General features: G+C 40.6%; 1 pseudogene; it reads left to right on the top strand.

Annotated features, from left to right (window-relative positions):
• Window positions 1-1502: 1502 nt before the first annotated feature.
• LOC150004255 (glutamine synthetase pseudogene) lies at window positions 1503-3622 on the top strand (annotated as a pseudogene).
• Window positions 3623-22343: the final 18721 nt, after the last annotated feature.

Genomic DNA, 22343 nt, shown 5'->3' with positions numbered 1-22343 from the left:
GGGGGGGGGGACAATTGGAGGTAGGGGGGTAACTGGGTGGAGGGAAGAAGAGGGAAAAGAAATTGGGACAACTGTAACAGCATAATCAATAAAACATATTTTTTTAAAAGGAGATTGTACTTAAAGTAATATTTTTTGTATAATCCAGTTTTAAAAGATGTTATAATAAAATGCCAGGGGAGATATACTCCAAGTTTGCTTTCTTAATTCTTTTAAAACAGTGGTTATCTATACAGTGAATAAGAAATGGGATCTTACCCAAAGTATAACTTAGTCTGTGACATAGAAAAAGGCTTTATGCTGGATTTTTATCTTAAGGGCACATAGGCAATTTTCTTGATTCAAATCTAGTACCTTTACTGAACATGCTGTCTCTCATTTTAGCTAGATTATATCATATAGCTGAATAGTTTCTAAGATGGAGTATTCTGGCCTAGAATATGTAAATTTATATATATTTTTCCTTCCTCCCTTTCTGCATCTATTCACATATCACTCTTTCACTCATTCATTTTTTATATTCCATAAATATAATTGATGGCCAGACATGCATGGCTCTTTCATATATAAGGATCAGGAATAAAACAGGTTCCTAGTCTCCAAGGAATATAGTTTAGGGAAGGAATCAGATTATAAGTTGTAACTACACCATGAGGAGAAAAGAAGGGGGTAATTACATTTTTTTATAACCTACTACTACTAATACTAATAATGGCTAAGAATTGTAAACATTCTACCTTGGGCACTTTTGTGCTACTAACTTTATTTGTATTACACAAGTGGACAGCAACTTGACTATCTTGAGAAATTATGTATATTCACCTCTTGCAACTGAGGTCTGTTGGATCTTCTTCCCACCTTTCTTACTTCTCTGGGTTGCTCTACACCTAATAACTATCAAAGGTTTCCTGACCTACTGTTAATACTGTTTCTCACAGGACTTGCCTTGGGTACTTGTCTTCCTTTTACTTTCTAAATATCTCCTGTTTCTCCAATTCTGCAGTGTTCTACCCTTCTCTTTAGTCCCATTTTGAGGTCTGAGGAATAACTGACATACAGTTCTGTGTAACTTAAGATGCGCAGCATGATGGTTTGGCTTATGTATATTGTGAAATAATTATTGCAATATGTTGTGTTAACATTCACTATCTGATATAAATACAAGAAAAAGAAAATTCTTTCTCATGATAAGAACTCATGGGATGTATTCTCTTAATAACTTTCCTGTGTATCATACAACAGTGTGATCATGTTGTACATTGCACCCCTAGTACTTATATATCTTATAACTGGAAGTATGCCACTTGACCATTTTCCTCCAATTCCTCTCCCCAAAGTACATGGCTCTGGCAACCACAAATATTTGTCTTTCTATGTCTGACTTATTTCACTTAGTATAATACCTTCAAGGTCCAATCATGTTACAAATGGTAAAATTTCCTCATTTTTTGTGGCTGAATAATATCTTATTATACAGAACCGAGGATGGGAGAAGATCTGAGCTTTTGAACAGCATTCCCAGGTTCCTCTCTTCTCCTCTCCGCACCTCGCTCTCACGGCCTGCTCGCCCCCCAGAACATCTTCCACCATGGCCACCTCCGCGAGTTCCCACCTGAACAAAGGTGTCAAGCAGATGTACATGTCCCTGCCTCAGGGTGATAAAGTCCAAGCTATGTATATCTGGATTGATGGTACTGGAGAAGGACTTCGATGCAAGACCCGGACCCTGGACAGTGAGCCCAAGTGTATAGAAGAGCTGCCCGAGTGGAATTTTGATGGCTCTAGTACTTTACAGTCTGAAGGCTCCAACAGTGACATGTATCTTGTTCCTGCTGCCATGTTTCGGGACCCTTTCCGCAAGGACCCCAACAAACTGGTGTTCTGTTAAGTCTTAAAGTACAACCAGAAGCCTGCAGAGACCAATTTAAGGCACACCTGTAAGCGGATAATGGACATGGTGGGCAATCAGCACCCCTGGTTTGGCATGGAGCAGGAATACACTCTCATGGGCACAGATGGACACCCTTTTGGTTGGCCTTCCAATGGCTTCCCTGGGCCCCAAGGTCCATACTACTGTGGTGTGGGAGCAGACAGAGCCTACGGCAGGGACATTGTGGAGGCGCACTACCGGGCCTGCTTGTATGCTGGCATCAAGATCGCGGGGACAAATGCCGAGGTTATGCCTGCCCAGTGGGAATTCCAAATAGGACCGTGTGAAGGAATCGAGATGGGAGATCATCTCTGGGTGGCCCGATTCATCTTGCACCGAGTGTGTGAAGACTTTGGAGTGATAGCAACCTTTGACCCCAAGCCAATTCCTGGGAACTGGAATGGTGCAGGCTGCCACACCAACTTCAGCACCAAGGCCACACGAGAGGAGAACGGCCTGAAGTACATTGAAGAGTACATCGAGAGGCTGAGCAAGCGGCACCAGTACCACATCCGAGCCTACGATCCCAAGGGGGGCCAGGACAATGCCCGACACCTAACTGGATTCAATGAAACCTCCAACATCAACGACTTTTCTGCCGGTGTGGCCAACCGCAGCGCTAGCATCCGCATTCCCAGGGCAGTCGGCCAGGAGAAGATGGGCTACTTTGAAGACCGGCGCCCCTCTGCCAACTGCGACCCCTTCGGGGTGACCGAAGCCCTCATCCGCACGTGTCTTCTCAACGAAACTGGCGAGGAGCCCTTCCAGTACAAAAACTAAGTGGACTAGACTCGCAGCCATCGAACCCCTTCTAATTAATTCTTCATCCTGCTCCTACTATCGCCCCCCTCTCAGTTGTCGTAATAGCTGTAACTCAAAGGGCAGAACATCAAGGTCTTTTTGTATTCCTCGTGCCCAGTTAATATTTCTTGCTTTCTTTGGCCAGGTTAGAGGGGTCAAGTTCTTAACTCTTCACATACACACACCCTTTCCCCCCCCCATCACTGAAGCTTTCTAGTGCATTAGTGGGGAGAGGGCAGGGAAACATAACCACTGCTTCACTTAATCAGATGTTTGTCCAACAGGCGTAGCTCTCTGGACAGTGAGCATAGTATTTGTGAAGGGAGGGGAAGGACCTTTTTCTTCTTCAAGGTAGCTGAAGGGGGGGGGGGGGGCTGGGCTTACCCTGTGGTTAGGTTAGATATTCCCTCTTGGTGGGAAGTTCCATTTCTTGAAAGGGAGAACTAGGAGAGAGGGGAGTGTGGGAGTCAGGGAGTCCGGCAGGAAGGTGCCCGTTGAGGGCTGTGTGTGCTTCCCTGGCCTGGGGCTACATGTCCTCACCTGAAGGCAAGCTCAGCGGGAAGGAATGGGATGGGTAGCCCTACCTGAGAAGAAAAATCTCTCATTCCTTGGTCCTCCATTTATAACACAAATCAGAGTAGTATTTTTATATTTAAATGCAAAAACAAAAAAATTATATATATGGGTGTGCGGATATGTGTGCTTTTCCTAAAGGAGGAGAAACCATTCTGGTCACCAGGAGCCAAATTTGAGGCGAGTAGTCTGGCTAGAAAAAGGCTCCTTTTGAGTGGGGGGTGAGGGTGGAGATGCTTGAAAAGCTGGCTGTTAGGGGCTGTTCAACCCTCACTACCATTTAAGGGTTTCGCTGTGCCCTGCCCGCCCTTCTGGAGGGCGTGGGTGCTGGTTGGTTAACAGGAAGAAGGATGTTATAGCAGCAATCGCCCGAGCCCCCCAGCTTTGATTTAAAGACACATGTATGCACAGGGGTTTAGACATATGAGTTGGCTGGTCAACTTGAGCATGTATGTTACTCACAAGGGGGTGTTGGGTTCTTTTCTGGGGGACTAGCATGTCACTAAAGCAGGCCTTTTGATATATTAAAATTTTTTTAAAAAGCAAAAAAAAAAATATCTTATTATATATACATACACATATACACCTCACAATTTATCCATTTATTCATCAATAGACACTTAGATTGTTTTTATGTAAATAATGTGAACCTGGAGGTACAGATACCTTTTGGAGTTAGTGTTTTTCCCTCTTTTGTTATAGTCCCAGAAGTGAATTTGCTGGATCAACAAAATGAAGAGACAATGCACTGAATGGAAGAATGTATTTCACAATATATATCTGATAAGGGGTTAATGTTCAAAGTTTATAAAGAACTCAGACAACTTAACATCAGAAAAACAAACAACCCAATTAAAACGTGAGCAGAATAGACAATTCTCTAAGGAAAACATAAAGATAGTTAATAAACATATGAAAAGATGCTCAGTGTCACAAATCATCAGAGAAATGCAAATGAAAACCACGGTGAGATACTACCTCACACCTGTCAGAATGGCTATGATCAGTAAATTGCTGGTGAGGACAGGGAGAAAAGAGAACCCTAATGCACTGTTGGAGTGATTGCAGACTGGCCAGCCACTTTAGAAAACAATGTGGAGTTTCCTTTAAAAATTAAAAAATGGACTTGCTTGATGATCCAGCAATTCCACTTCTGGGAATATATCTGAAGCAACCCAAAACATTAATTCCAAAAAATATATACACCCCTATGTTCATTGCAGCATTATTTACAATAGCCAAATCACATGTTAACAAGGGAATAGGGTCTGTTTGTAGAAGTTGAGAAAGTATTTTCCTATGGACTGGCTCCAAGTGTCAGGAGGTTCAGAGCTCCAGAAATACCTCTTTTTTCCTTTATGAAGAAGAACCTCCTCCTCACCCTCACCCTGGTACAGTGTCAATCAGGCATTTGTACATAAAGCTGACAAGCCATAGGAATTGGGGATGAAGACAGTAAGCCCATTTTGATCTAAAAAATTGAGAATTTGTGTGCTCCACTAGTTATGTTCATCTTCATTCCAATATAACTCAATGTTCATGCTTTTATTCTAGCGATCACATATAGTAATTTTGTCTCTTCTATTTCTAAGCAAAGTATTTCTGTTCTTTTGAAGAGTTTGACTTTTTTCTAGAGACTTCTATACCCTGAGTAAATTCTTTACATGCTTATCTAAAGTCACATGTATGTAAAGATATCATACATTAACAGTTGCTTGTATTTATCAAACAATATGTATCATTCATACACTCACATATATGCCTATCTCACCTGAAACAGGTGCTAGGAAGTTTTCTTCCCACACCACCATGTTTCAGGTGTCAGTTAAAGAGGATTTGTATGCAGGAGGCAGGTAAAGAGGTAGATTTCAATAAATCTAAGAGTCTAAGCAGGCCTCGCTTCTGCCAGATGATATAGTCAATTGATAGGCAGCTGTCCAAAGATGATCCTCATCAGACTTCAGTGAGAAGACTGATGCTGTTCACCAATCCAGACCACATGCAGAACTTACTCTAATGGCAATGCACGTTCTGTCCCACTCAGTTCATGGCTTGGCTCCACTCAGGCCATGACCTGGTGAATGTGCTGAACTGAGCCATCTTTTAATGCTGTCCTTCAGAGCCATCACTGTCCTTTTTTGTACCTTTGAGAAAATTAGAATAAGGCTGTCTTTCTTAAAGAGTTGCCTTTCATCTGTCATATAATTGTCATAATATCCTGACTTTGCTGGAACAAGATGGTTTCTTGCTATTTACAGAAAACAATATTATAAAATACACAAATCTGAGAAGCTGTGTATCACATGAATGGCAGTCTCTTAGCTGTGGCTCCTTGTGCAGTGCACACCTGCACATCCATATGCAGAATGCCTTACATGCAGAATGCCTTACTACCCCATCACACACCCATAATTACAGGTCTCATCAACCTTCACCAAAGTCCTGCTTCATCCAATTCCTTTGTCTTTTGTAAGCATCTTTTCTTGTTCTTATTATGGATGGAAATTCCTTTGATGTTTCTTCATCAAACCTGAGGCTGGTATTTAGTTTGAACTACCTGTATTTTTCATTATAAATGTAAAATCTCCATCTAGGCCTATTTTATAACAGGTCTTTTTTTTTTTTTTTTTTAAGAATCAGAAATAGGATTCTAAAGGTGTTTTTAATCTTTAAGAGTATAAACTTGCATCATTTATTTGACGCATTCAGACTTCTACCAAGAGCTCAGTTCTTTCCTATAACCTGTTTGAACGAAATCCAGCCCATAATTAGCTATGATAAAGTGGAACGTTCCACAGAGGAGCCAAAAAACAAAAAAAAAATAGGTTAAAAGATCTTGGTTCAGTGTGTAGTTTACTTTTGAGAAATCTCTCTCACTCACCCTCTTTCTCCTCACCATTTGGGGTATATATTGCCTCTGTGGACTATATAGCTCAATCTCTTTTAGAACTAGGATGAAAATTTAAAAAATAAAAATAAAGGTAAAAATGAACAAGATACTGAGCCTGCCTCTAGTTTAAACAAAAGAATCACGTAAGTGCCTCTCTGAGTCACCTGAATAGGAGACAGACAGAGATTGAGAACCACTGCCCAGATTCTTCTTGTTATGAACCAAATGACTGTGTCCCCAAAATTTACATGTTGAAATCATAAACCCCTATGTGATGGCACTAGAAGGTGGCACTCTGAAACATAATTAGATCATGATGGTGAAGCCCTAATGAATGGAATGTGTCCTTATAAAAGAGGCCCCAGAGAATTCTCTATCCTTCTTTCTGTCACCTGTGGACACAGAAAGAAGATGACATCTGTGAACCAGGACGTAGGGCCTAACAGACACTGAATCTTCCAGGGCCTTGACCTCATACTCCTCTTTCTCCAGAACTATGAGGAATAAATGTTTGTTGTTAAAGCCACCCAGTCTGTGATATTTAGTTATAGCATCCCAAATAGACTAAGGTAATCTGCCTGGTATATTTTCAGTGCAGTGACTGGCCAAAGATTCATGTTTGGTAACTTGGCTGTAATGAGTGAAATTGTATCTTCCAACAAGATATGTTTAAGTCCTAACCCCTGATACCTGTGAATGTAACTTTGATTTTAAAATAGGGTCTTCGCAAACATAATCAACTTTAGATAAGGTCATACTGAAATAGGGTGAGACCTAAAATCCAATGACTGTTTTCTCTATAAGAGAAAGAAGGGGGATATTTTAATAAATGGCTACAAAGGAGATACTAGGAAGAAGGCCATCGGGTAATAAAGGCAAGAGTAGACTGAGGCAGCTACAACCTAAGGATTGTAAGCCGATACTAGAAACTAGAGAGACAAGAAATGATTCTCTTCTGGAGACTTCAGAGAGAATCTGGCCCTGAAAACACCTTGATTTTGGACTATGGGCCTCCAGAACTACGAGAGAATAAATTTCTAGTGTTTTAAGCCACAATATATATGGTACTTTGGTATCACAGCCTAGGAAACTAACCTCTAAGTCTTTTATGCATAATAAAACATAAATTTTCATAATTTAAAAACATGGTTCATAACCATCCTCCTGTCTGTACTTTATAAAACAGAGAATTGTCTTATAAGAGAATGTTTATGCAATATTGCATTTTTATGAATACAATTATTTAGAAAACTTTGTATAAGTAATAATGTGACCACATACTTTTCTCAAGAAAACTGCTTAATTATTTCATATTAAAGGTCATTTTAAAATCAGATATGACTGAGATAGAACAAAAAATATGAAAATATAAACAGAGCATTGATTTCCTGAAAAAAAAAGGTGTGATCAAGGTTTGGTAATAATCTAGCAAAAACAGCAGAAACATACTGGAAACATATTTCTATAAAATCCAGATGAACACAGAATAAGCAACAAACAGCATGAGTTATAAACAACCAACCTATGCAAGAGGAACTTGATTGATTTCCTTTCAATTTCATGACAAAATTAGTGCACAAACAGAATCCTGTAGTAGACACCATATATTTCAGTATTAGAAAAATACTCAGTTGGATCTCATAAAATCCTACTTTAAAATTGAAGTAAAATTGACCTGAACACAAACACAATCACACAAATGAAAAATGAATGAAAGGAATATAAACAAAAAATAATGATAAACAACAATAGACTGAATGTATAAAAAAGGTATCCCATGGCGAGCCAAAAGAGTTCCATTTTAACACTGACTGTAATAATCAGAAAGAATAGATTACATTCCATATGGTCTCTAAAACAGTTTAAGATACTGATTTGTGGAGTCCTTGAACCCTACGAAGAAGTAGTAATCCAAGGAAGTCAAATATGTAGTCAAGATGTAAAATAAATTTTTCCATGAAAATAATTTTAAAAAAATGAAGCCTTGGGAAGTAGGGATAATGTCAAGAGGAGTCAGATCATTCAGTGAATAACTATACAAAGATGAACAAAACATAACAGAATGATGCAAAAGCCTGAACAAAAGACTTCATGTTAATTTAGAAGTGAAACTATGCTGTATTGTTAGACAAGTTCACCTGGGTCTAAGACTTTGTTAATAAATAAAATTACTAAAAGTCAAACAAGTAGTTTTCCCCACTGATTTGTGTTGTAAAATTAAAAGTTGGTGAAACACTTTGTCATCTCTGTGGTAGACAATCCTCAGCTGATTAGAAAAGTAACTGTTACTGGAATGTGTCTTAAAGATCTCCCTCCTGATATTTATAAAGGTACTGTTCATAATAAAAAAGATTATGTGAATTGATTAAAACACAAATAAACATTTATTGAGCAAATATTTGCAGCACTTAATATGTGATAGACACCTACCTAGGTGCATGTCATTTACTAATAAACAAAAGTAATGTCTGCTCTCACAAAGCTTATATTCTAATGGGAATAACCAGAATAAAACATAAACATGATACAGGAAAATAAAGGAGAGTAAGATGGAGTGTGATAGAGCAGGAAATGTGCCATTTTGGATATAGGGGTAAGGGATGGCAACTCTGATAAAGGAACTCTCGAGTGGAAAGAGCAAATCGTACAGATATATGTGATAAGAATTTTCCAGGTAGTTGAATTAATCAATGCGAACATGGTGAGGCAGGAGAATAGACAGTGTATTCAAAAAGTAGGCAGGAGGCCAGCACAGCAGAAGCACATAAGCTAGAAGGACAGTGGTTGGTGCTACAGCATAGAAGTAACCAAGAGACTAGATTTTATAGGGTCTTATTATAGCTGCAGCTGTCATGGAAAGACACTAATCAGACCTCCTGCTGCATGGAGCATGGTTACCTGGCAGATCCAGTAGCTGCCTTACAGGATTCACCCCCACATTTGTGCCAACACCACACTTCCTGTAGGCTTTCCACAGTCAATGCCTGCACACATCAGGGTACCACAATGAGCACATTCCCGCCCAATGCAGGCCTCTCTGAATTGTGTCCTTGGCTTGGGTACTTGTTAACCTGACACTATACTGTCCACAACTGTCCCCCATCACTTATCACCACCACCACTGCCATCAACCTGGCTTCCAGCAACAAGACATTATTTATTTCTTGTCCACTACTTCCCAAGTGTGGGTGAATTCTTTCCCTGAACTCATCAATACCCTTCAGAAAATAAATTGAACAGTAGAATCATATGTGCACTTAACTTACATGAATCAAGAATCAACTGCCATTACCCAGCAACAAAAAAAGAGGGAGGCAAAGAGATAATTAAAATTCTGTCCACAGTTTCTTTCACTGTGACTCTTCACCAGAGGTTGGTCTAAGGCTCTCATGCTGCTTATTGTGGGAACATTTTGCAGCTCAAAGTGTGATTTAAAGACGTGTAACTTTGGAACATGTTATATAGAAGACCATGGATACACATCACTAGTGCCTCAGAGTGCAAATATGATGTAGAATTTATTGGGACAATAAAATGTATGCATTGCATTGCCATTTTACAGCATAGGCTAGGCATAGGTAGACATCACATACCATAGACAAGATTCCAGGAGAGAGGGGCCTGCCCAGCTAACACACCAAGAGACAATTAAGCCCCACCCACAAGTCAAGGTATATAATAATTAAAGGGTAGCCTAAGTGGGACCAGGGGAAGCTAATTTCTTTGAGTGCCAAAAAATATTGCAAGGAATGTCTAGGCCCAGAAACAATGCTACAAGTTATACATACTTAAGCCCAAAATCTACACGTGAGGGCCCTAGGAAGACCCTTGTCTGCCCATATGCTGACATCAGTGAAAAGCCTTGCTATGTCTTTGCAAACTATCTCAGTCTGGCTAAACCAGTTTTCTGTGAAGCTACCATGAAAGAGAAAATTGGCCTCCCCAGTCATCCAAATTTTTCTCTCATCAGTGCACATAATCCCCAAGTATAAGTCAACTACTATATCTGATAAACAATCAAAGAAACAGCAATTTGATGGGTTTTCATTTCTGTCCCACTTATTTCTTTTTCTTACCTTGAATTAAAATCACTTTCTTAGCTACTTTAATACTATGTATATAAATAGTATAGCTCCCATTAATTTTGATACATATATTAAGAAGTGAAACCGAGAGGTACATTGGTTTTCCTATAATTCTCTGCTCCTAAGTCACCATTTTAGATTCTACTTTAGGTCAAGTTTGTCATTAAAAAAAAATCATTTAATTATAGGAGTTGTTTTTATCATTTCACCAATCACAAAATTGAGAATAAAGTTATTAAATGATTTGTCCAAGACCTAAGAATCAGAGCCAGGGTTTGAATTCAAGAATGTTTGTACCCAAGTCTCAGGCTCTTTTTGTAAAACCCAAGACCAAGCCTCCAGCTCTCTCGCTCTCAGGCTTTCCTCCCAAGCAGCCACTGAGAACCTTGATACTCCACTTGAGATAAGTTTGGCAGTGAGGAGGCATTCTTAAGCAAAGCCATTTGTGTTCAACTCATTGAAGATATACTTGGTATTGTAACTTTTGCAAATTTACTTATTTAACACTTACACAGTGTGTGCTATGTGTAAATATCTAAGAGATAAGCTCACTTAATTCCATTTCCATGATAAACCTGTGAAGCAGAACTCTTCATCTCCATTTTACAGAATTTTGCCTGAGGTGACATAGTTCCTAAGAGTGAGTGAAGGTCTTGCTCTCCCCAGGCGGTCTAGCTCCCTATCGATGCTCCTTCTTACCAGGCTGTGCAGTTTCTCATAGGAAACCCAGCAGAAATTTTCTTCTGGACTTTTCTTGAAGGTAAAATAACAAGTAAATCCTAGTGAGAGAGAAAAAAATAGGGAGTCACTAGTAAGTTCTTAAAAACCATTTTTCTGCAAAACCAAGTCAGTGCCCCATGTCTGTGCTCCTTCCCTGCCCTTCTGTCTGTCAGGCAGTGTAAGGGACAGCTTAAATCACTTACCAGCTGAGTAAGCTTAAGGTCATATTTAGAGAGTTTGGGCCTCAGTTTCCTCACCTGCAAAATGGGGCAACAATAATAATTGTAATAAATATTGTAATAGAAATCATACATTTGTGAAATTTTTATGAAATTTGAATTAAATATGATAGAAAAGATTTTAATATGGTAGTGTTCAAAAAATATTGGCAATTTTATTATTGCTATCACACTACTTTGTAATTACCTAATTACTATCTATATTTTCCAATATAGGTTTTTGTGATGTTTAAATTGAATAAGATAGAAAAGCTTTTAATATGCTATTAACTGCTTAGTAAATATTAGCAATTTTTATTATTGCTATCACACTACTTTCTAATTATCTCTTTATTATCTCTAGCTCCAATATACTACAATCTTCTTATTTTCCAGAGTCTGACATACAGTGAACAAACAAGTGATGTCCTTGTTTTTCTTTCTGAATTCCTTTTTTAGAAGTTCATCTTACCTTCTGAATTCACAATGCCTCTCATAATTATCCCAGTGAAAGCGTCGACACAAAGATGTCTGTAGTAGCAATGTATCGTCACATAGCATGATCTAATCACATAGCATGCTCAGTGTCTGTGCATATATGGACTCCAGGCTTTCTTTCCTCACAATTTTTCTCTTAACTGCTGATAATTCCTATACAATATGCCTGTTGAGTACAGTCTAAAAATGGAGTGTGAATAGAGATAATTTGGTCTATTATTTTGTGGAATATAAAAGATAATTCCTGCATTCCATTCCAGATGTCTACACAAAGTGTAGTTTTTTTCTCCACAATATGCTTGTCAATAAATGTAATTTTTAGAGAGAAAATGCTATTTTTCTATGCATATATAGTTTTAATTTTTTTTCAAGGTTGTTTTTGAAAAGAAGTGATTTTGCCCCAGGGAAAATTATGTGTGATACTAGCCCTAGAGCTTTTTTATAGTAAGTTGGGAACAGTTATAATATTACTTTCAAACCAAGCCTCTAAAGTGGGAAAAAGAGACCTAAAACAGACTCCTTCTTTCTTCTAGTCACTACTCATCAAATCATATTTCTTTCAGTTGACTCATTGTCCTATTTCATGGGTCACTTACTTGCCTGTCCTTGTCCCCTCTTATGACCTCTAAAGAGTGAAACAAAAAATCCTCCTAAGCTCTACTAGTATGCCAATTGACTTATTCTCATTCTGGATCTCAAACAAGAACTGAAAAACAGGATGTTTGGTAGAGCACAGATTTCGTCGTCGGCAGCCGTCCGTCTCAAGAGACGATGGTGTAGCTTCTTCAGAGTCTATCTGCACCGCCGAGAATGGCTGTGCAGTCCGACTCGGGAGTGACATGGTATCTGTCTCCTCCTGTGTTGAATTGACATCTTGCGATGACGCTGAAGCTACAGAGCCTGGGCAGGGTAATATGGAGGGTCTGCTGTTGCCCATGCAGCAGACCCCCCCTCTCTTCGCAGCTGAAGGGTCCAAGGGAAAGACGGAGTCGATACAGCTTGGGTTCAGGTGCGCCGCAGGAGTTGCCGGTGTTGACTACAACGTCAAACCGCCTTAGGGACTCCGGCTCCGGATTTTCTGTCGGGGTTTACTCCCTTAGCCTTTCCCCTGAAGAGGTATGCCGCAAGGCAGCGGAGGTTTTTTGGAGTCAGAGTTTTCCTTCTCTGATGTACCCTGACTGGAAGATCGAACCAGCGACACTTAGCTCGCAGGCCAACGCTCAATCCACTGAGCTAAACCAGCCAGGGCGAGAGCACAGATTATTAACTCATCAATTACTTCACCTAGAGATACCAATAAGCCCAGTCTCCATTTCAATTTTCCCACTATACTTACCTTTCTTACCTATATGTATCCTGGTGAAAAATGTTTTTTTAAAGAAACCCTGTACTTAGTAATCATCAGAGTGTTTCTTTTTAATAATTTTAATAGGTAGAATTTTCAAAGACTACTTTAAAAGTGCATTGTTTTTCTCATATTGTCCTTCTTTACAAACCTTAGAGATGATATGGTCTAATTTAATTATTTCCAACTTTTGGATCTCTCTCTTTTTTTTTTTTTTTTTTGATCTCTTGTATGACAAATGAATATTTAATTACTGGATTGTTTGATGTGCCTTTTGATAAGTGACTTGGCTAGAAGACTCTCATCTCTACTGGGACTAGTTCCAAAGGAAGTTTTGATGTTTATAAGACACTAAAACTCAAAGACAGAAATAACTTGTGACAATAATAAGCCAGGATATATGTATAATTTACAAATTTAGTTTGCAAAAAAACTTTGTAGGAGATTTTAAACTTTTAGTTCATGAATTTAGAGAACACAAGAGACACAAAGAAATCTGGCAAAACAAACTTAAATATGTTCTGAAGGAGAAATCTCTAAGTTTCTACCTCACTCATATATCCTACTTACATAAATATTTCCTTTCACTACATAGACAGTGAAATTTTTTTCTACTGCTGCTAATTGAAAATAAAACTAAAACCTCAAGCCACTCCAGAAAACTATTCCTGTAGCCTATGATTTTCATTATTACTCTTTACCGAAAAGTCAGTACTAAAAGTCAGTACTAAATTCTGTCAACTTATGCAGCCTACATACCATCCAAAGCTGCTCTAGTCAAGAAGGCAAACAATTCCTGAAAGAGTAGGAGTCAAAATACTGAGCTGAAGTGGCAGAATCTGTTTAAACAACTAGAAATCTGCTGAAAAGTGATTCGTTAAAAAGATTCCTTGATACCACTGACTTAAAATCACTTGAGGACATCTATTTATGTTAACTTCTTCAGATCACACAATGGCTCCTACACGGTTTCTTATTATATCTCATATCAAATCTATATTTTATGACTTCCTCTCCAACTTCAATTGGGTTTTTCTCTACTAACACTTCTATGTCAGCCCTGACAACCTTCTTTCAGTTCCCTCGACATATCAGGTGTTTTCCTTCAGCACAATTTGTGTATACGTGCTCCTTCCTCTGCAGAGCACCCCCTTACTCATCCCCAATCACACACCTGCAGCCTGCAACCAGACCTTACCTCTCATAGTTTTTACAATCATTCTTTAGTTTTCAGCTTAAATATAGCCCCTTAGATATTCCCTAGCCACCAACTAGGCCCCCTGAATTCTTTATCAGAATATTAAACTTGTTTCCATTAGAGCACTTATCGGGACATAATTATATATGTATTTGCTTTATTTTGTTTACTTACTCATTGTCTGCCCCTACTCCCAACTTAAACAGTTTCTTACTATACCTCCAAAGACAATCACAGCACATGGCATAAAATACTCTTGGTAAGTGAATGTTGAATGTACAACTAAATGAAAAATGTAAAATAGGAATTAGAAAGGAGAAACAAAAGAATGACGTAACAATATGCCTGGTAGTAACCATTTCCTAAGCACTTAAAGATCTTGCATTTGATGTCATTGTTCCACATCAGTTACTCGATCATCTCAACTCATTAAAATCACACGGGGAATTTCTTTTTTTTAAGTTCCAGGTGCATAGACTCCATCTCAAGCAATTAAATCTGAATCTGTAGGAGAGGTACCCCATGTTTTGGTAGTTTTACAAGTACTCCAAGTAATTCTAATGTGCAAATAACACTAGCCTATTCCAGTGGCTCTAAAATATGATCCTCATCAGAGTCCTGGAAAGTTTGTTAAAACAGATTTCTGGGTCTCACTCCCAGAGTTTATAATGAGTCTGCATTTCTAATGATTCCCAGGTGATGCTGATGCTGCTGGACTGAGAACCACACTTTGAGAACCTCTAGTTTTACTTTCATGTAGGTTGCTTTGGACTTCGGGGGGAGAAGAAATATTTAGAAGGGTTATTTTATGGAGGGAAACAAAAAGACTTGAAATTAAAATCACAGGATGCTTTAAGCATAGTTTCCTAGTTAATCACTTCCATGCTGCTCACAATTGAATAGAGATGCCAGAAATCACAGAATGCCATTCAGCTGAGAGATGGAGGCAACACACTCTACACTAATTGTGCTTAAAGAATCCTGAGAAGAAAAAGCCCAAGGAGTGCTAGTGAAGAAAGATGATGACATGTGTCTCCAAATAACCTATAGCTTCTTCACCAAAGCAATCATAAATTCAATTCTGATAATAATGCTATCTTTGAATAGACTGACTTCTATTTGTGATTTAAGAAATACCTTTATATTTGCATGCAGTACTCAGCCTGTTGGTTTTCCGTTAGTTAACAGGCCCTTGGAGTAGCAATTAACTGTGTCATTGCTTTAAACTTTCCCTTAATGTTTAGCATTTATGCTTCATCCTAAGTGTTCCAGCAGTCTAAGAGGGTTGGTTTCCTGGGTAAAAGCAGGGGATGCAATGCATCTTTAAATGTAACTAGGGTGATCTGAGCACTTAAGAGCTTCAGCACATCATTTTGCAATCGCATAACTCAGAATAATTTATACAATCAATTAAGGAACATTATCAAGGGATGATTTGACTATTGTTGCCATGCCAACCAATGAACTAGACAGTGCCTTCGTGTTTAAAACCTGCACCTGGTGATGGATGTAGCTGATACTGAGGACTCAGACACAACTACATATATACAAAGGTGTGGAGGGAACATGATTTAAAGCTTTCATGTTGTGCCATTTTTACTGGCAAAAGGGTGTTGATAGCATGTTGTTCACTTTCTCATTAAAATTCTGTCATTTTCACAGTGTTCTGCATTCAGAGCTGAAATTGAAGTGAGAATGCACTTTACAGACTGATAAAAATATGATAGCAAAATAGATGATGTTCATTTGCAAGCTGAATTAATATTTTTTAAGTTTGTGTCAGCATATTTATAAAAATTCTGTTATCAGATGCAAATTTATCAGCCTAAATGGACATATCTTAAATACTTTTGCATTAATAATTAAAATTTTGGATGGCAAATGGCTTCTAGTGCATTGAGCTGAAAAGTATTTGAAATGGGTGTCTATAGAACACAAGAGACAAAGAAAGTACCCTTTCCAATGTCCATAGGTGGCCTGATTTCTTGATGCTAATGGCCATGATGAAATCAATAAATGTTAAAGACTTTGCAAGACAGACTGTTTTTTTTTTTTTTTTTTTTCACTCATTGAATGCCAGAAACCAAGAGAGGTCCAAGGGCATTTTTTTAAAATTGAATATATTGGGGTGACACTGGATAATAAAATTATATATATTTAAGGTATACAATTCTGTAATACATCATCTGTATATTGTATTGTGTGTTCACCACCTCAAGTCAAGTCTCCTACCATTATCCTTTATCCCCTTTACCCTCTTCTGCCTCCCCTCACCCCTCTTTCCCGCTGATAATCACCATGCTATTGTCTGTGTCTATGAGAAGTTTTTGTTGTTGTTATTGTTGTTGGGTTTTCTTTTGTTGGCTTAATTCCTTCACCTTTTTCACCCAGACCCACAACTCCCCTCCCCTCTGACAGCTCTCAGTCTATTCTCTATGAGTCTGTTTCTGTTTTGTTTGTTTATTTTATTAGATTCAACATGTGAGTGTAATCACATGGTACTTGAAGGATAGATCCTCTATGCAAGCAACAAAGATAAAATTAGAATTTATATATATGGGACTGGTAAGCCAGTTCTCTCTCAAGCATGCCAAAATTTTTGCTGTATTAAATCAGGCCTTTAGTAAACCAGTTGATTATATGCTAATATTGTGATAGATACATTAGTATCTTCTAGCAACACCGTAACAGACACTGCTCTTAACGCCATCCCAGACCTACCAGTCATGGAGGAGCTAGACACCCCACCTACTGCGACAGAGCTCAGCAAAGCCATCGACCGCCTCGCTTGCGGGAAAGCACCAGGAAGCGACGGAATCCCTCCAGAAATCCTAAAGAGCGGGAAACCAGTCCTGCTACAGCCGCTCCACCATCTACTCTGTCTCTGCTGGAAGGAGGGTTACATCCCCCAGGATATGAGAGACGCCAACATTATCACCATGTACAAGAACAAAGGAGATCGCAGCGACTGCAACAACTACCGGGGCATCTCTCTCCTCAGCGTCGTCGGCAAAGTATTCGCCCGGGTCGCTCTTGCCCGCCTGCAGACCCTTGCTTCCCGCGTCTACCCAGAGTCCCAGTGTGGCTTCAGAGCTGGCCGATCAACAGTGGACATGATCTTCTCCCTACGCCAGCTGCAGGAGAAGTGTCACGAGCAGCATAAACCACTCTACCTCGCCTTTATCGACCTCACGAAGGCGTTTGATCTGGTCAGTCGAAGCGGACTCTTCAGCTTGCTACGGAAGATTGGCTGTCCACCACATCTGCTTGCTGTGGTCATGTCCTTTCACGACAACATGCACAGCACGGTGTCCTACAACGGCGCAACCTCTGAGGCCTTCCCAATCAGCAGCGGAGTAAAGCAGGGCTGCGTCCTCGCGCCTACGCTGTTCGGAATCTTCTTCTCCATGCTCCTCCAATACGCCTTTAAGGACTGCAGCGAGGGTGTCTTCATTCACACCAGATCCGATGGCAAGCTCTACAACCTGGCCCGTCTACGAGCCAAGAACAAAGTCAAAGAGGTGCTCATCCGTGAGATGCTCTTCGCCGACGACGCAGCTTTGACATCACACTCCGAAGAGGGACTCCAGCAGCTAGTCACTTGCCTTTCCCACGCATGCAAGGAGTTCGGACTAGCCATCAGCCTGACGAAGACGAACGTTATGGCTCAAGGCACGGGGACTCCCCCATGCATCACCATCGACGGATACACCCTGGAGGTTGTCAACGACTTCACTTACCTCGGGTCCACCATCTCGAGCTCTCTGTCAGTCGACTTGGAGGTCAACCGGAGAATCGCCAGGGCAGCCACAGTTATGGCCAGACTGAACCGGCGAGCGTGGAACAATTCCAGCCTCACTGAGAAAACCAGACTGCGCATCTACCAAGCCTGCGTACTCAGCACTCTCCTCTATGGCAGCGAGACGTGGACTACCTACGCAAGGCACGAAAGGAAACTCAACAGCTTCCACATGAGGTGCCTGCGACGCGTCCTGCATGTCGCCTGGCAGGATAAGGTCCCCAACACCGAGGTGCTGAAGCGAGCCAATATGAGCAGTTTGCATGCAGTTCTTAGCGAGAGACGCCTCAGGTGGCTCGGCCATGTCAAAAGAATGGATGCAGGCCGTATTCCCAAAGACCTCCTCTACGGCGAGCTAGCAGAAGGCAAGAGGATGACAGGGCGCCCAAAACTGCGGTTCAAAGACATCTGCAAAAAGGACATGACACAATGCTCCATCAATCTCAACACATGGGAAGTTCAAGCAGATGACCGCCTAGCCTGGAGGCTCGCGGTCAGGCAAGGTACGTCACGCGCGGAGGCTGCGCGCAACGAGGAGGCGGTCCAGAAAAGATCGAGGTGGAAGCAGCGTCAACAGCAGCAACAACAGCCATCTGCCTTCACCTGTACCAAGTGCGGCAGGGATTGTCACTCCTGAATCGGACTGCACAGCCATTCTCGGCGGTGCAGATAGACTCTCAGGAAGCTACGCCATCGTCTCTCGAGACGGACGGCTGCCGACGACGACGACGACGACGACGATCTTCTAGCAAAATTCAGTTTCCTTCCACCAACAGCTCTTTTTTGGGGTGTAACAAATACCAAACTAAGAGAATAAAAGGGAACCTTTGTAGGACATAAGAAGAAGCAGATGCACTTTAAAGGAAAATATTCCCCAAAGTTGTGCTGAGAGACCAGGTGAGCAATAAAAAAGATAGTCTTTTAGAGGCTTCCCTTGGAGACTGAATCCTGAAAGCCTTCTATCCTTTATCCTGACACGTTTCTCTGAGAGAAACCAGATGAAATTGAGAGATGGCTTGAGGTTGAGAGAAAAAAAGAAATGGAAGCATACAGGTCTAGGTAAGAGGAAGAGGCAAATTGTGAGGGACATCACATACAGTAGATACTCCCTGTGCCAATGTGAGTAGGACATATGTGAACTTAGAGGTGACTCAGGAGAAAAGTAGAATGTTTCTATTTGTTGTCTGAATTATTGGGTTGTTCTTGATCTTCTAATAAGATTTTTATTTTCTATTATGGACTATGCCTTCTCCTTTCAACATTCAGTGCATAAAGAGGGGGGCAATTTACATAACTAAGAAACATTAAAAGCTAAATGATTATCTCAGTTACTGTGAAATATAATAATGATGAATTTAAGAGTAAACACTGGGTGCTCAGCAAAGTTCGATTTCAGCAGCCTCAGTCCTTAGAATCAAAAGCTGGCGTCCAAATCCAAAAAACAATCTATGCTCTGTTGTAAGTAGGAAAGACTCATTTTAAAAGTTTTTTGAAACACATTAGAGCTGTCTTTCAAAGTATGTTAATATTATGGTAATTTTGAATATCACTAAATAATTCTCTAAAAGTGGACACAATCAATCCCTGTCATAGATAGACGTGTCCAGCTGCAGTCTCGTTATATGCAACTAGTTAAGACATATAGCATTAGGTCTTTCCAAGCGCCTGTGCTGCATGCAGTCTTGGAGTCCCTGAACCATAGGTGGCCAGCTCCCCTCACTGGCCCATGGCACCCCTGTCAAGTGCAGACATGCCCCTCACCCCCATCAAAGCCATGGCTGCTGCTGCTGATGATGATTGTGGCACTGCTGGGCACCCAGGCCTGCGCAGAGCCACCTGTTGCCTGGACGGCCACATGTTAGAGTCCTGCAGGACCTGGGGAAAGTGGTCTACAGCCTGGATGTGCAGACAGAGCCCCTCCTGCTGCAGACAGAGCTGTGGGCCTTGTATGACTTCTGGCCTGCCAGCATTGAGGACTATTATTAATAAATACCCAGACTTCCAGCCCAGATGGAGGCATAGACAGACACTTTGTGTCTCCCTCCACACCTAAGAAGGGATACAACTACCTCAAAATTATAAACAACCAGAAGTTCCAGAAAATCAAACTACATGGAAGTCCAGAAAACAAAGATATAAAGAAGAAATACTCATCCAGACAGGCAGGAGGGGTGGAGCTGGGGCAGAGAGGACGCGGTGTGGTGGCGGCAACAGCAGTGGCAGCAGCAGGCCAGTGGAAAGCACAATCACATGTTTTAAAAAGTCAGGAGGGATACCTGGGGAACATTTCCAGCTCCTCTCAGGATCTCACAGCCCATAGACCCAGCACCGGGGAAAATCAAGCCTCATTGCTTCTGACTGTGCAGACCCATGGGGGGTGGGACAGAGACAGAAACTGCTGGTCTCTCAGCAGACTCCACTTGTTTAAAGGGCCTGAACAGTTCTAGAATGTCCGCGGATCCACCCACTCTAGGAACAATGGCCAGGGCAGCAGCTAGAGAGGTGCCAGTCCAGTGTGGAAGTGGGAGAGGTGCCTGGAAAAAGGGCGAGTGCTGGGCAGGTGGCATTGTTCCCTCTCAGACCCCTCCCCCACATACAGCGCCACAATGTGGTGAAACAGATCGCCCTGTACTGACGAATCTCTAAGACTCCGCCCCTTACAACATAATAGGAGTGATAGCTCTACTTGGGACACAGAGGCAAACAAACACAGGAGCCTGTCAGAGTGAGGAGACAGAGAAGTATGGCCCAAAAGGGGAAATGGATCAAGTTCCAGTGGGAGAACTAAGCGACAAGGAGATAGCCATCCTAACAGATGAGGAGATAGACAACCTAACAGATGCAGAATTCAAAACACTGGTGATAAAGATGCTCATAAGCTTGACAGATATGCTTGAATATGGAAAACACATAAGAGAAGAAGTGAAGGCTATGCTAAGTGAAACGAAGGAAAATCCACACAAAACTAATTGTGAAGGAAAGGAAACTTGGGTTCAAATCAATGATTTGGAACATACGGAAGAAAAAAACAGTCAACCAGTGCAGAATGAGGAAGCAAAAATTGAAAAAAATGAGGAAAACTTCCCAAATTTTGTGAAGGAGATGAACACACAGGTCTGGGAAGCACAGAGGGTCCTGGGCAAGCTGGACCCAGAGGAGACCACACCAGGATGCTTTATGATTGAGATGCCAAAGGTGAAAGATAAAGAGAGTCCTGGGGGCAGCAAGAGAGAGGCAGAGAGTTGTCTACAGAGGCTGCCTATAGGACTATCAGCCAATTTCTCAGAGGACACTTTGCAGGCAGGAAGAGACTGGCAAGCGGTATTCAATGTGATGAAAGGCAACCTGCATCTAGGATTACTCTATGTGGCAAAGCTATCATTTAGAATGGAAGGGCAGATGAAGTGCTCCCCAGACAAGGGGAAGCTAAAGGAGTTCAGCATCACCAAGCCATTATTATATGAAATGTCAAAGGGACTTAGTTATAAAGATCAAAACTATGAACACTAAAATGACAACAAACTCACAGTTATCAACAACTGAATCTAAAAAATAAAACAAAATCCAACTAAGCAAACCAGAATACGAACAGAATCATAGGTATGAGGATCATTTGGGTGGTTATCAGCTGAGAGGCAGGAGGGGGAGAAATGGGGAAATGGTGCAGAGACTAAGAAGCATAACTGGTTGGTACAAAATAGACAGGGGGATGTTAAGAATAATATAGGAAAGGGTGAAGCCAAATAACTTATATGCATGACCCATGGACATGAACTAAGGGGGGGTGGGATTGCTGGAGGGAAAGCGGGTACTGGGCAGAGGGGAGCAAAGGGGAACAAAATTGGAACTACTGTAACAACATAATTAATAACATATACTTTAAAAAAGAAAAAGAAAAAATTAATTAATTAATTAATACCCAGACAGGAAAAACAAAACAAAATAAAAACCGAAAGACAGAAAGTACTATAAATACGTATAAATACACCAAGAAAATGCCATTGGTTTTGTATATGTTATTATGTCACCTGAAGATTAAATTTGCAACATTTGTGCTTGGCTCTTCTTCCTTATAATCATCTTTCCTAAGGTGCAATCAGAAAGGGAAAATCTCACATACACAGAAACATACCCACAGACACACACACATACACAGCATGAAAAAGTGCTATGTGATAAAACATACAGTAGTCTCTGCTTTAAGGAGCTTAAAAAGAGAATAATAAATATATAAAAAGTTAGGTAAGGATAAAAGACTCTGAAATTAAAAGTATGGCAAGGTGGTT

The sequence above is a fragment of the Furipterus horrens genome, unplaced genomic scaffold, assembly GCF_987537825.1.
Source record: "Furipterus horrens unplaced genomic scaffold, mFurHor1.1.pri manual_scaffold_7, whole genome shotgun sequence".
Lineage (NCBI taxonomy): Eukaryota > Metazoa > Chordata > Mammalia > Chiroptera > Furipteridae > Furipterus > Furipterus horrens.
This window is presented reverse-complemented; position numbering and strand designations above follow the sequence as displayed.